This window comes from Megascapheus bottae, chromosome X (genome assembly GCF_031878675.1).
Source record: "Megascapheus bottae isolate mThoBot1 chromosome X, mThoBot2.hap1, whole genome shotgun sequence".
Taxonomy (NCBI): Eukaryota; Metazoa; Chordata; class Mammalia; order Rodentia; family Geomyidae; genus Megascapheus; species Megascapheus bottae.
This window is the reverse complement of record NC_143547.1, coordinates 89791528-89804397: the sequence shown is the minus strand read 5'-3', so window position 1 is coordinate 89804397 and position 12870 is coordinate 89791528. Positions and strand designations below refer to the sequence as shown.

Below are 12870 nucleotides of genomic sequence, written 5' to 3'. Positions count from 1 at the left end.
CTGTCCTTGGACTTTCTCAAGGCTAGAGCTCTACCACTTGAGCCCCAGCACCACTGCCAGCTTTTTCTATGTTTGTGGTACCGAGGAATTGAACCCGGGTCTTTGTGCATGCTAGGCAAGCACTCTACCACTAGGCCAAACTCCCGGCCCTTGGTCATAGTTTTTAAATTTTTATTTATTTATTTATTTTACATTGAATGAGAGGCAAAGGGGGGAGAGAACAAAGGCAGCATTAGTGTTCAATTCTTGGGACAATATTGCCATCCTAAGGACAGTTTTGGAAAAGCTTCAAGTCTCCCTCCTCGGGCTGTGGTGGGGGTGGGGAAGGATCCTTATTCCTTAAACTTGGGAAGATACGGACAACGAGTCAGCTGATCTCAGCGTATCTCAGTTTCTGATCCTGACTGGGGTGGAGCAGGAGGTACCTGTCCCCGCCCCTGGGAAGGCAAGACTGACCGGAAATGTAGGTACAGGAAGCTCTGGGGTGGGAAAGTATCCTCCTAGTGTGGGCGGGACTAGGAGAAGTCACCAACAAAGTACCGGTCTCCCCTCCCTGCCCCCCTCAAAGCCCCAGGGTGGTGGACACACGTGCTATATCTGCACAGCCACAGCTTTGGAGTTTTGCTTGTTTTTTTTGGGCAGTAGAGTCAGAGTGAAAAGGACAGGACAATTTCAAGGAACTTGTAACAGGTCTCCCATGTGCTTGCTGAAAGGCTTAGGTGCGTCTAGATTGCTGGGAGCTAGCTGGGCCTTGGAGAGAAACAGAACAATCCAGTCCTGCCAAGAGGGAGAGCAAGCCAAGCACAAAGCCTGTGATTCTTTTTTTTTTTTTTTTTTTTTTTTTTTAGGGAGTAGAGTCAGAGTGGGAAACCAACAACAGTGAAGAGAATTGGAGATAACCAACATTTAAACAATTCTACTTGAGGTGGAGTATCCTGTGGCCTTATTTCATCTCTTCTACATGGCTGTTGGAGCAGGTACATTGTAAAAACTGATTGGTAATGTACTATGTTATTTCTCATCTCTTTTGTTGTTTCTTGGTTATTATATTGTTACAGTATCTTACATTGTTATCTGGTATATTGTATATACGTTTACTTGTTTATTTGAAATAGGAAAGAGAACGGGGTAAAGCAAAATGATGGGACGGGGTGTGGGGAGAGAAATGGGGACAAAAACATGAGAAAGGGGTATCTGTGTGTGAAGTAATGCACCCTCTATCTGGCAAATATAACTGTAACCCTTCTATTACAATAAAAATAATAAAAAAACTGATTGTTTCTAAAATGAAAAAAGAAAAACAGGCAAAACTTTAAAACATGTCATTATTCTAAAGAATGTTTAATGCTTTTTTAAAGAATGTATTAAAGCTGCAGATGAGGAAAAATAATTAATGCCCAAAATACAAGTACAAATTTTTAAAATTAATTTTGGTTACTTCCTGCAAATTAGGTGCCTTTTAATTTCTTTAGCTACTTGATAATCTCTCAAAATTTGAAGGTATTGGTAGCAGCAGGTAAACTTTTGTACCAGTCAGCATGCAGATATGTTTTGAGTGAAACAAACATGAATTAGATGGCCATTTGCAACTACTTACATGTAAACATTAAAAAAATTCCTATTTGCAGTCATGGCCAGTGTGAAACCAAGTCGTGTATGCTACAATTGAAAATTCTCACTGCAGCTAGTTTTACCTGTACTTGTAGTTAAGTTTAGATAAAGAGATTTAACTGAAGTATTGTGGCTTTAGGTAAACCATAGGCAAAGGGGCACTTAAACCAATATACTTTTTTCCAGCTTGATTGGGAGTACAGTTAATGAAAATTGGGTCTATGTAAGATACAATAGCACAGTTTTATATATGTTTACATTGGAAAACGATTAGCACAGTCAAGCTAATTAACATGGTTTGCTGCCCACGTGGTAGTAATCCTCGAGATTCGCGCTCTAACAAGTTTGTAAAATGACTAGTTTCCACCTTCATCGATTGAATCCTATTTTCTCTAGTTTTAAAAAACAAAATGTGAAGTTAAAACGTTGGTGTAAATTTTTGAAATATATGTATATATGAAACTAATCTTCTAAGGTATAAGCATGCTGTACTTGTTACATTAGTACATAGCAATGATAAGGTAAGGCAGGCCTTGATATTAAGATTTTGGACTGGTGGCATTTTAGTTTATAGTCTATGAATCCATTTTAAAAATAACTTAAAACCTAATACTCTTTAATGAATGATTCTTTGGAAATTTTTCTTTTGTTGCAAAATTCAGGTCTTATAAATGTTGCAGGATAATTTCAGTCTCTACAGGTATTAAAAAAGGAAATTTTACATTTAAACTATGATGCACATGTAAATCTAATTTCATTGTCATATCACCCATCAATACAGAATTACGTGTGAGTGAAAGAACAAATATGCAGTTATTGGTAATTAAGATTTTCGATAGTGCTTTTGTTCTTGATTTGCATATGGTGATTTTCTAAATTCTTTGCAACCACTGTGCTTTACATGTGGGAAAACATTAACTGCTAAGACTTAATCTATGGCATACACATAATAAATTTATAGGAAGCTGTTAAAGGCATATAATAGCATGTGTGTAGAAAACATGCTTATGTTAATAAATGATTAATTATGAGGCCTACATGATTTCTTTAAAATTGGAATTTATACAAATTCAACTATATATGTGACTCTGATAGAAACATAGTAAGAACTTGGGAATTACCCACTTTTTCTTTTTGAGTATTTAGCCATGACTGCCTCCAACTAAACACAAAAGACTCAGGTCAAAAAAAATGGAGGATTCATGGCCTGGAGTGTGGTCTAGTGGTAGAGTGCTTGCCTAGCATGCATGTAGCCCTGGGTTTGATTCTCAGGACCACATGCACAGAAAAATCCAGGAGCACACAGAGAGGCTCAAAGACAGAGCCCAGGCCCTGAGTTCAAGGTCCAGGGCTGCAAGAAAAGAAAAGAAAGGGGGGAAAGAAAAAAAATGGAGGTTTCCCAGGGATTCTGGCATGAGAAAAATTACCTTATCTGTTTGCCTGGATTTGCATTTTCCCCAGGCCATTTCCGGTTCTTTATTTTCCTAATCCTGGAATGCTGAGAATCTCTGATGAAAGCAAATGACTTGGGGAAAATGTTGGGAATCAAATGAATGCAGTGCAGGCCTGCAAAACCTTGGTAGAGTGGAAATGGAATTCTGGAAAACAAAGAAGAGTTTGCAACACTGAGAAATACAGATTTCAGTTTGATTTCCACGGGAAACTAGTAGCCAAAGTGATCGAAATAAGCACATTTTCCCCAAACCGAGCACAAACCAACGTGGCTTTGTTTCCTGGCTCCTTTGTCTACTGTTGACTTTTTTTTTTCTTCTTCAGATTGAAAGGACTGGGGCAGAAAGGCCCTGCCAAAGAGGCTGGACTAATCAACTTTCCCAGAGCAATACTGCCATCTAGAGGAAGGAGTCTGACAAAACCCTAAATTGTGAGTGAGTATTCTGGGAAGCTTCGAAATTGAGAAAAGTTGAGCCTTTTGTAAAGTTGTGTGAACCTTGGTCCTGAGTCACCACACTTCAAATCAAAAGCTCTGGGCAAAAGCAGGTTTTTTGAAATAAATCTGTTAGGGGGTGGGGTGCAGGCCCCAGTGGGCAACTGCCAGGTAGGTCAATACAAGAAGCAATGGGGCTCAGATACCTAGCTAGTGAGAGTGAGTCTCAGATCTGGACATTTGTGTCCTGTCTCTGCTCCAAGGACAACGGGCTAGCACAAATCACAAGGTTGGGGGAGGGGTTTCAGGAGCATTTAACATCAACTGGTGAACTTTCTAGCGCAGGGAAGGCTTGAATAAAAGGAATATGTATTACTGTACCAAACCAATCAATTTCAGAATAGGAGTAGAAATGAAGATATACGTAATCTGAAGGTGTAAGGGTATTTTCTAGGCCCAAGAGGTAACTGCTACAGTGATTATACAGATTTGTTTTTCTAGAGTTCAGTATAAAGGCATACTCATTTAGGCAGACTTGCTTTTTTCTCAGGATTTTGTTGTTACGGGGCTTGAACTTAGGGCCTGGGTGTATGCTCTGAGCTCTTTTGCTCACAGCTAGCTAGTGTTTTGTGACACTGTTCCACTTCTGGTTTCCTGGTGGTTAATTGAAGATTAGAGTCTCTTGGACTTTCCTGCTCAGACTGGCTTTGAACTGTGATCCTCAGATCTTAGCCACCTGACTAGCTAGGATCATAGACGAGATTCACTGGTGCCCAGCTCATCTTAGCCTTTTTCTGATGAAGGCTCCACATAGGCCTAACAACTTATCCTTTTGGAAGTTAAGCATATCAAGAACCTTAGAACATTTGCCCAGAGTATAACAAGGAATAGCTAAAACTTCACATGTTTCCTTACATGTGATCATTTCTCCTATATTAATGATGGTGTCAGGAACTGACTACAGAAGATAAAGGAATATTATTCTGGTATACTGTCTAATGTTTGATCACCATCAGAGCCATTTACCCAGGAAGGAGTTATCCTTTCTGTTAGGTAGCTTCTACCCTTTCTGTAAGGGCTCAGATTCCTTGGCTTTCCTGATATTCATGCTTCAGTCTTGCTATCCTTGAAGATGTATTTCACTGAAGTCAGCCAAGGAGTGTTTGGAGACAATTGAGAAAGCGTGTGTCAAAGGTAGCAAGTGACATTCAAATGGTACTTGGAGGATGTTACTTACTCAGTGAAGCAGGTGACAATGACAAGGCTCATGCCTGTAATCCTAGCCACTCAGGAGGCTGGGATCTGAGGATCATGGTTCAGAGCCAGCCTGGGCTGGAAAGTCCTCAAGACATTTATCTCCAATGATCCGCCAGAAAACTGGAAGGGGCACTGTGGCTCAAAGTGGTAGAGAAGTAGCAAGTAGAGCAAGAAGGCTTAGGGACAGTTCCCAGGCCCACCAACAAAAGTCAACAGGTTTTTACTTATTTTTTCCTTTATTGATTTTTCACTTATGTTTTTACTTTATTCTTTTACTTTTTTACTTATATACATGACTAATTTGAGTTAAATAAATCAATGTGGATTAGAATGAATCGGTAACAAGGAAGTATCTGGAAATCTGTATATGAAACAACTGTAACTTTCTAGAGTGATAATTTTAATAATTCCAGTGGTTTACTTTTTTATTTTTTGGTGGTACTGGAGTTTGAACTCGTGGCCCTGTGCTTTCTAGACAAGTACCCTACCAGTTGACTCTTGCCTTCAGGCTATAACTTAAGTAGTTCAAATGTTGAAGAAAAGATAATATTTGAAACTTTTAAAATATATTTGAAATTTCTAAAAAGTGACAAACTAATGTCATTGAAAAATAATGTAAATTGCAAATTTATTTGAAATATGCTTAGGAACAAACATGAAAAAATTAAAGGCTCATGCTTATTAATTGTACAAAGTAATGATTTTCCTTACATTTCTATACATGTGTATAATGAGCATTGATTCTTTTCATCCCCTCAGTTCGTCTTACCACTCTTCTCCCGTGACCTTGTTGAAGGTCTTCCATATCTCTTCTAGTCTCTAAAGGCCTCACTTTTTAATTTTCGGTATGCCCATCCTGGATCTGAACTCAGGGCCTTGCTACTACCCTTGAGCTTTTGTGCTCAAGCTAGCACATTCCTATTTGAGCCACAGCTCCATTTTGGTTTCTTTTTTTTGGTGACTAATTGGAGGTAAGAGTCTTATAGACTTTCCTGCCTGGGCTGGCTTTGAACCTCAATCCTTAGGTCTCATACTCCAGAAGAGCATGGATTACAGGCTTTAGCCACAGTGCCTGGCTATATATACAATATATAAGATATAATAAATGGTACAATATGAGGCATTTTTGTTTACTAAAGTGAAGACAAAAAATTTGTAGCGCAGCCCTGGTGGCTGACAACTGAAATCCTAGCTACCTAGAGGGCTGAGATCTGAGGATCTCAGTTCAAAGCCAGCTGGGGCACAAAAGTACAAAAGTCCATGAAACTCTTATCTCCAATTAACCACCAGAAAACTGGAAGTAGCTCTGTGGCTCAAAGTGGTAGAGCGCTTGCTTGCCTTGAGCTGAAGAGGAACAGTGCCCAGGCCCAGATCTGATTCAAGTCCCACAACTGAAAAAAAAATTGTATACTTTTGTCAAACTACATCCAAAATTAAAATTTCATATGCAACTCATAATGAGCAACATCCAATTTATATATAACTTTATTGTTGCATATGTAGAAGGGACTAAAAAGGACATGATCTAAAATGTTATCAGTGGTCTTAACTGGTTTTATGACAGAGCTTAGTGAATAGTTATTATTTCTCAGTTTTGGGCAACTATTATGTCTTAGATTCAAATGAAAAATAATTGGTCGTAAAATATCTTTCAAAAACAAATGATAGGGCCGGGAGTTTGGCCTAGTGGTAGAGTGCTTGCCTAGCATGCACGAAGACCCGGGTTCGATTCCTCGGTACCACATACATAGAAAAAAGCCAGAAATGGTGCTGAGGCTCATGTGGTAGAGCTCTAACCTTGAGAAAATCCAAGGACAGTGCTCAGTTCCTGAGCTCAAGCCTATGACTGGCAAAAAAAAACAAAAAGCAAAAACAAAAACAAATGATAACACATACACACTATTGAAGTCATAGAAAGCAGTTGAAATTAATTCAATGGCATAAGAAAATGCTTTTCTCTAGTGGAGTATGGTATCTCCTGATGGAACACTTGAGTAGCTGGTGTATGGAATTCATTTCTCCTCTGATTGGGCTCCTTAGGGCCTGCCAACATTTCAACACATAAGGCCTAGGTCTTTCGTTAGTTTTATTCAAGACCTGGACTTGAACTTGATGCTTTCTACTAATGCTCTCCCAACTGAGCCTCACTTCCAACCTTAAGGCCTAAATCTTTTTTTTTAACTGTATTTTTTTTGGTCTTTTCATTTTTGGTACTGGGGATCGAACCTAGGACATTGCACTTGCAAAGCAAGCACTTTGCCACTGAGCTACATCCCAGCGAAGGCCCACACCTTCATCCTTAAAATGAAGAACTCCTTGAGGGACTTAGGGATGAGCCAAGTAAAGACTCATGGGTTAGTACTCGTAGCCTTGTTTTGAGACTGGCCTTTGGGAAATGATAGTGCTACTAATGATTAAGTGGACATGAATAGAACTGTGTTAGACCTATTGGGTGACAGGCAAGGCCACAGGTACCAGGAAGTTTAGGCACAGGAAAACTGGTATGACTCTGATTGAAGAAGCTGCTTAGATCCCACCACAGGGCTGTAGCCAGTAGTCTCCAGTCTGGTTCTTGGAGGATAGGACAGGTGGGTTTATCTGGACCATAAGATCTTGCCTTCTTGAACTATCAACATCATGAACTATTCAAAAAGTGTTATCTTGAAGTGGTCTATGTACTTGTTTGGGGGTATAGGGACACATCAAAAGTTTCAATCCCATTGTGTCATTGTCTTGAGCAAAGAGGACAAATGGAAAGGCGCTGGGTACTGCTCCAGGTCAAGATAGGCCACATGTGGTAGTGGAGTATATCAGATGGACACGTGATGAAACTGGGTTGAAAAGAAAAGAACAAGTATATTGTTGTTTTTAGAGAAAAGACACTGAGTCTGTTCCTCTTTTATATAGCTGAAATAGGATTTCAGTTAGCATGTTTTCATCATCATGTTCATGTATGTAGTATATGACTGTTTCACAAGCAACTATGTTTAATTAAACAAATGGAATTGTTCCTTAGTGTCAAAATTTTGAAAATATACAAATATTTTTGGCAAGAGATGTTCATTATGCAATAAACAAAAAAACAAGTCTATTGTCGCATGCCAATGGCTCATGCCTGTAATCCTAGCTACTCAGAGGCTGAGATCTCATGATTGAGGTTCTACTAGTTTAGAAAAAGAAGTAAAATCGGGCTGGGAGTTTGGTCTAGTGGTAGAGTGCCTGCCTAGCATGCACAAAGTTCAGGGTTCTATTCCTCGGTACCACATACATAGTAAAAAGCTGGAAGTGGTGCTGTGGCTCAAAAGGTAGAGCACTAGCCTTGAGAAAAGTACTAGGACAGTGCTCAGGCCCTGAGTTCAAGCCCCATGACTGGAAAAAAAAAGAAAAGGAAGTAAAATGAATGAAATAATACTCTGCGAATTAGTGAGAAAGAATAAATACAACATAAGAGCTGGATGTCCTATTGAGGTATTAATTAACAGGAAGCACAGAAGTTACTTGCTGATATGGGAACATTTAGAAAACAAGTTACTTTTATATCCCATACAAGGATAAAACTTGAAAAAAATTTAGCCAACAAATAATCCAGAAGAGAGATGTCCAAGTAGATGAATAAGCAACATTAATTTTTTTTTGTCGGTTGTGGGACTTGAACTCTGGGCCTGGGCATTGTCTCTGAGCTCTTCAGCTCAAGGCTGCCACCCTACTACAGTGCCACTAACAGTTTTCTAGTGGTTAATTGGAGATAAGAGTCTCACAGACTTTAGTCCCTGGGTTGGCTTTGAACTGGGATTCTCAGATCTCAGCTTCCTGAGTAGCTAGGATTACAGGCTAGCTAACATCTGAATTTTTAAGGATATACACTTACGTTACTCAACTCATTAGAGTAACATAAATAACCGAACAGTATAAGTATAGATATTTGTAACTGAAGTCCATATACTGTAAGATAAACCGCACTGGGCCTAGAGTGTGGCCTAGTGGTAGAGTGCTTGCCTAGCATTCACGTAGCCCTGGGTTCGATTCCTCAGTACCACATACACAGAAAAAGCCACAAGTAGTGCTGTGGCTCAAGTGGTATAGCTCTATCCTTGAAAAAGCCCAAAGACAATGTTTAGACCTTGAGTTCAAGCCCCAGGATTGGCTGGGGAGAGAGGGAGGGAGGGAGGAAGAGAGGGAAAGAGAGGGAGAGAGAGAGAGAGTCAGAGAGAGTCGGAGTCAGAGTCAGTACGTTGTCCAGATTGGCCTGGTACTTAAGCTCCACTCTTAACTAACTGGTTAGTGGTTAGGTGCCACCATACTCTTTCTCTTTTCTTTTTTTCTATATTTTTTGATCAATCATGGGGCCACAGCGTCACTTCTGGTTTTCTGGTGGTTAATTGGAGATAAGAGTCTCATGGACTCAGTTGGACTTACATGCCGGGGTTGACTTTAAACTGCAATCCTCAGATCTCTGCCTCCTAAGTAGCTAGAATTACAGGTGTGAGCCACTAGTGTCTGGCCCACCATAGTTATATTTAAACTTACCATAATCCTTAAGTTTACAGGTTTCTTAGAAACCTTTTTGTGTTTTGTTTTTAATATTGAACCAAATATGCTGACTTCTACATTGTTTTGAATCAAGAAAACACTTTAATTTTACTTCTTTCTTATTTTTTATTAGTTTTTCTTGTTATTGAAGATATGTTTAAATTGCTGATTATACTTTTTGCCTACTGTAATTTATAATAATGTCATTAGCATTTCTCCATGTTCATAAGCACATTTTCTTTTTTAATTGTTTATATTAGCATACATTAATTGTACAAGAAACAATCTATTATGTTTATACACATGCATAGAAGGGCATGCTAGCGGACTAAGATGCTTTAGTTCTTTCAACACTGTTTATGAAAATATGTAGTTAGTTCTATTCTTTTATATTTTCCCCACCTCAAAAAATAGCTGAAATTTCTACTTTATGTTTAGTTAACTCTCTCTTTTTCTTTTTCTCTCTCTTGCGTGCGCGTGCGCATGTGCACACACACACATAGACACACACACACACACATTTTGCACAAAGAAATATCAGAAAATGAAAGCAGCAGTGCCAGTCTTAGCATCAAACAAATGCATTTTGTAGTTAAAACACTGAAACAGAGAGATTGGCCTAGTGGTAAAAGTGCTTACCTAGCATGAATGAAGACCTGGGTTCTATTCCTTGGTACTGCATACTCAGAAAAAGCCAGAAGTTGTATTGTGGCTCAAGTGGTACAGCTCTAGCCTTTAGGACAGTGCTCAAGCCCTGAGCTCAAGCCCCAGGACTGGCAAAAAACAAAAACAAAAACAAACCCACTGAAACATAAAGACATTTCACAATGATAAAATATAATAGCATTTAATTGTTATTGATTAGAATAAAATTTAGGTCATGAGTGTGTGTCTGTGTGTGTGTACACATGCTGTTACACTGCTTGAATTCAAACCCTACACTGACCCTGAGCTATTTTTGCTGAATGTTAGTAAAAGCTACTCTACCATAGGTCCACTTCTGGCTTTTGTTGGTTAATTCAGGATAAGAATTTCCTGGACTATTCTGCTCAGGTTGGCTTGGACTTACAATCTTTAGATCTTAGCCTCCTGAGTAGGTAGCTAAGACAATAGGTATGAGCCAATATTGCCTATCACAATTGATAGTACATCTTTCTACTAGTTTTATGTGGTGTCTTAAGAATCTTGTATCTTTTTTTTCTTTCTTTCTTTTTTTTTTTGTGATCCATGGGGCTTGAACTCTGGGCCTGGGCCCTGTCCCTGAGTTCTTCAGCTCAAGGCTACTGCCCTACCCTTGAGCTACAACCCCACTTCCCATTTTCTGGTGATTAATTGAAGATAACAGTCTCAAGCTCTTTTGTGCCCAGGCTGGCTTTGAACCTTGATCCTCAGATCTCATCCTCCTGAGTAGTTAAGATTACAGGCGTGAGCCACCGCTCCCAGAGAATCTTCTATCTTTTATTCCTGGTTAGTTTGTAGCTATTAGTGCCATATAGGATATCCTCTTTAAATTTATCTCATATTTTATTTCCTACATTCTCAAGTTTTTTATATATCTAATGTGGCATTTATATTTTCCTATAATTTTAATATTTTAATTTCATTTTTCTTTTCCATTGTCTTCAAAATTCCTTTCAGGGAAGTCAGTCCTTACCTGAAATGCCTCCCATCTCAGTTGTTGAGACAGTTTTATTGCTTTGCTAATAATCATTACTCTGCTCCTACTTTTCATTTATCTTTTGCTTTTTCTGGAATAGTGTCTTAATCTTAGATTTTGTGGAACACTCAGAACATAGTAATCACTGGTAACATTTTTATGCCATGATCTGCTTCTCCTAATGAGATGTTCTAGCCTGTGCTAGCCTGTTCTGTGGGCTAGAGGACTGCCTTTGGATGTCGTGTCTTTCCACTTTAAAATCTATGTTGTATCTCCCTCCCTGGTTCCCAGAGTTCAAAAATATTTAAGCCTGCCTCCGAGGCATAAAAGTAAATAGATACCTCTATTTGACGTAATATAATTCAGTAAGTGGAGAAAAAACCTTTTGAAAAACTTAATTTTTGGTACTGGTCCTGAACTCAAGGTCTGGGTACTTTCCCTTAGCTTTTTCCCTCAAGGCTAGCACTCTTAAGATTTGCCACAGCTCCATTTCTGGCTTTTCTGGGGCTTAATTAGCAGTAAAAGTCTTGTAAGATTTTCCTTCCTAGACTGGCTATAAATGGAGATGCTCAGATCTCAGCCTCCTAACTAGCTAGGATTATCGTTGGGAGCCACTGGAAGCCAGGTATTGGCGATTTTTCTCTCAAAGCTGCTACTTGTCAGCTTTTTCAGTGACCCTGAAAAGTGAAACCGAGTGAGCAGTACAACTACATAACTGTGAAGACTGAAATTTTAATTTGTGAACCTTCAAAGCTCTTGAATGATAGTATTCAGCCTCAGTTTCGATTCTGAGAGAAAACTAAAGCAAACAGGTCGCATTTTGAGCTTTTTCCAGGAAACTGAGCAAAACCAAAGGCAGCCATGTTTCCTGGTACTTTATGGTTGGTGGTTTTTTTTTTTTTTAGACAGAAAGGGCGGGAGAGGAGCACAAGAAGAGACAGTTTTTTGAGAAACTATGGTACATTACTGCCACCATCAGGAAATAGATTCAATCCATGCAACACCATTTCTCCCTATCTGGACTCAAGGGCCTTGGAGTGAAAGCAAGCCTTAAGCCCTAAAAGTTCTAAGAGAAATTGGACATTGGCATTCTCTCATTTTAGAAGCTGGACATGGAGAATGTTGGAGTAGACTCGTAGCTACCAAGAGACACTGACACAGAAAGGGGCAAGCTGGAATTTCTCAGTATGGAGTCATAGCCTATTTCCTAACAAGTATCAGAAGAAATATGCTTTAGTTCAGTAAGTGTTAGCTATATGCCAATTATAGACATATTCAACTGTGTTCCCTTTGCCTCTGTGGATCAAAGTCTACCCAAAATTATAGACCCAAGTTCAACTTTGGCTGAGAAATTTGTGCATTTAAGTGTGGACGCTAAAGAAATAGGTGGTCATAATGTATCTTGCATTTCCTGGAGGCAGCAGGAATGGAATAGTAGCTGATTTCTCAATCTTACTTTTTTTTAAAAAAAAAAGGAAGACAGAGGGAAAAAGAAAACAGACTTATTTGCCACGCTGGGGATCTAAATGAGATATTACATGCTGGGTAAATGTTCTACCACTGAGCTTGTTAGAGCACTAACCTTCAAAAAAAAAGTAGAATGGAGTTTCAATTTCTCAAATTTCACAAAATAGCCCTGTGAGGCATCTTGTCAGCAGCCACCATGAAACAGGACAGAGAGTAGTTTAACGTGACTTGTAGTCATTAGACCCTCAAGAACTTCCATTTCCTCTTGTAAAGCTGAAAGATTTTCTACATCTAACTTCTTGTGATTTTAATTTGAGATAGATTTTAGCTGTCAGATAATCTGACATCTACAGCATACCAAAAAGCGTTTCTTTTTTATATAGGTGTGCCCATTGTGACAGAAGCCACGAGGGACTCTGGGCACCATGGCAGAGTGCTAGCTAGTGAAATCCTGGAATTTTGC

General features: G+C 39.1%; 1 long non-coding RNA gene across 1 annotated transcript; it reads left to right on the top strand.

The window, feature by feature from the left end:
• Positions 1–840: 840 nt before the first annotated feature.
• Positions 841–12870, top strand: LOC150041539 (uncharacterized). The gene is made up of 3 exons (XR_016533877.1): positions 841–977; positions 3388–3493; positions 12791–12870. It is a non-coding gene; the product is annotated as an uncharacterized LOC150041539 (long non-coding RNA).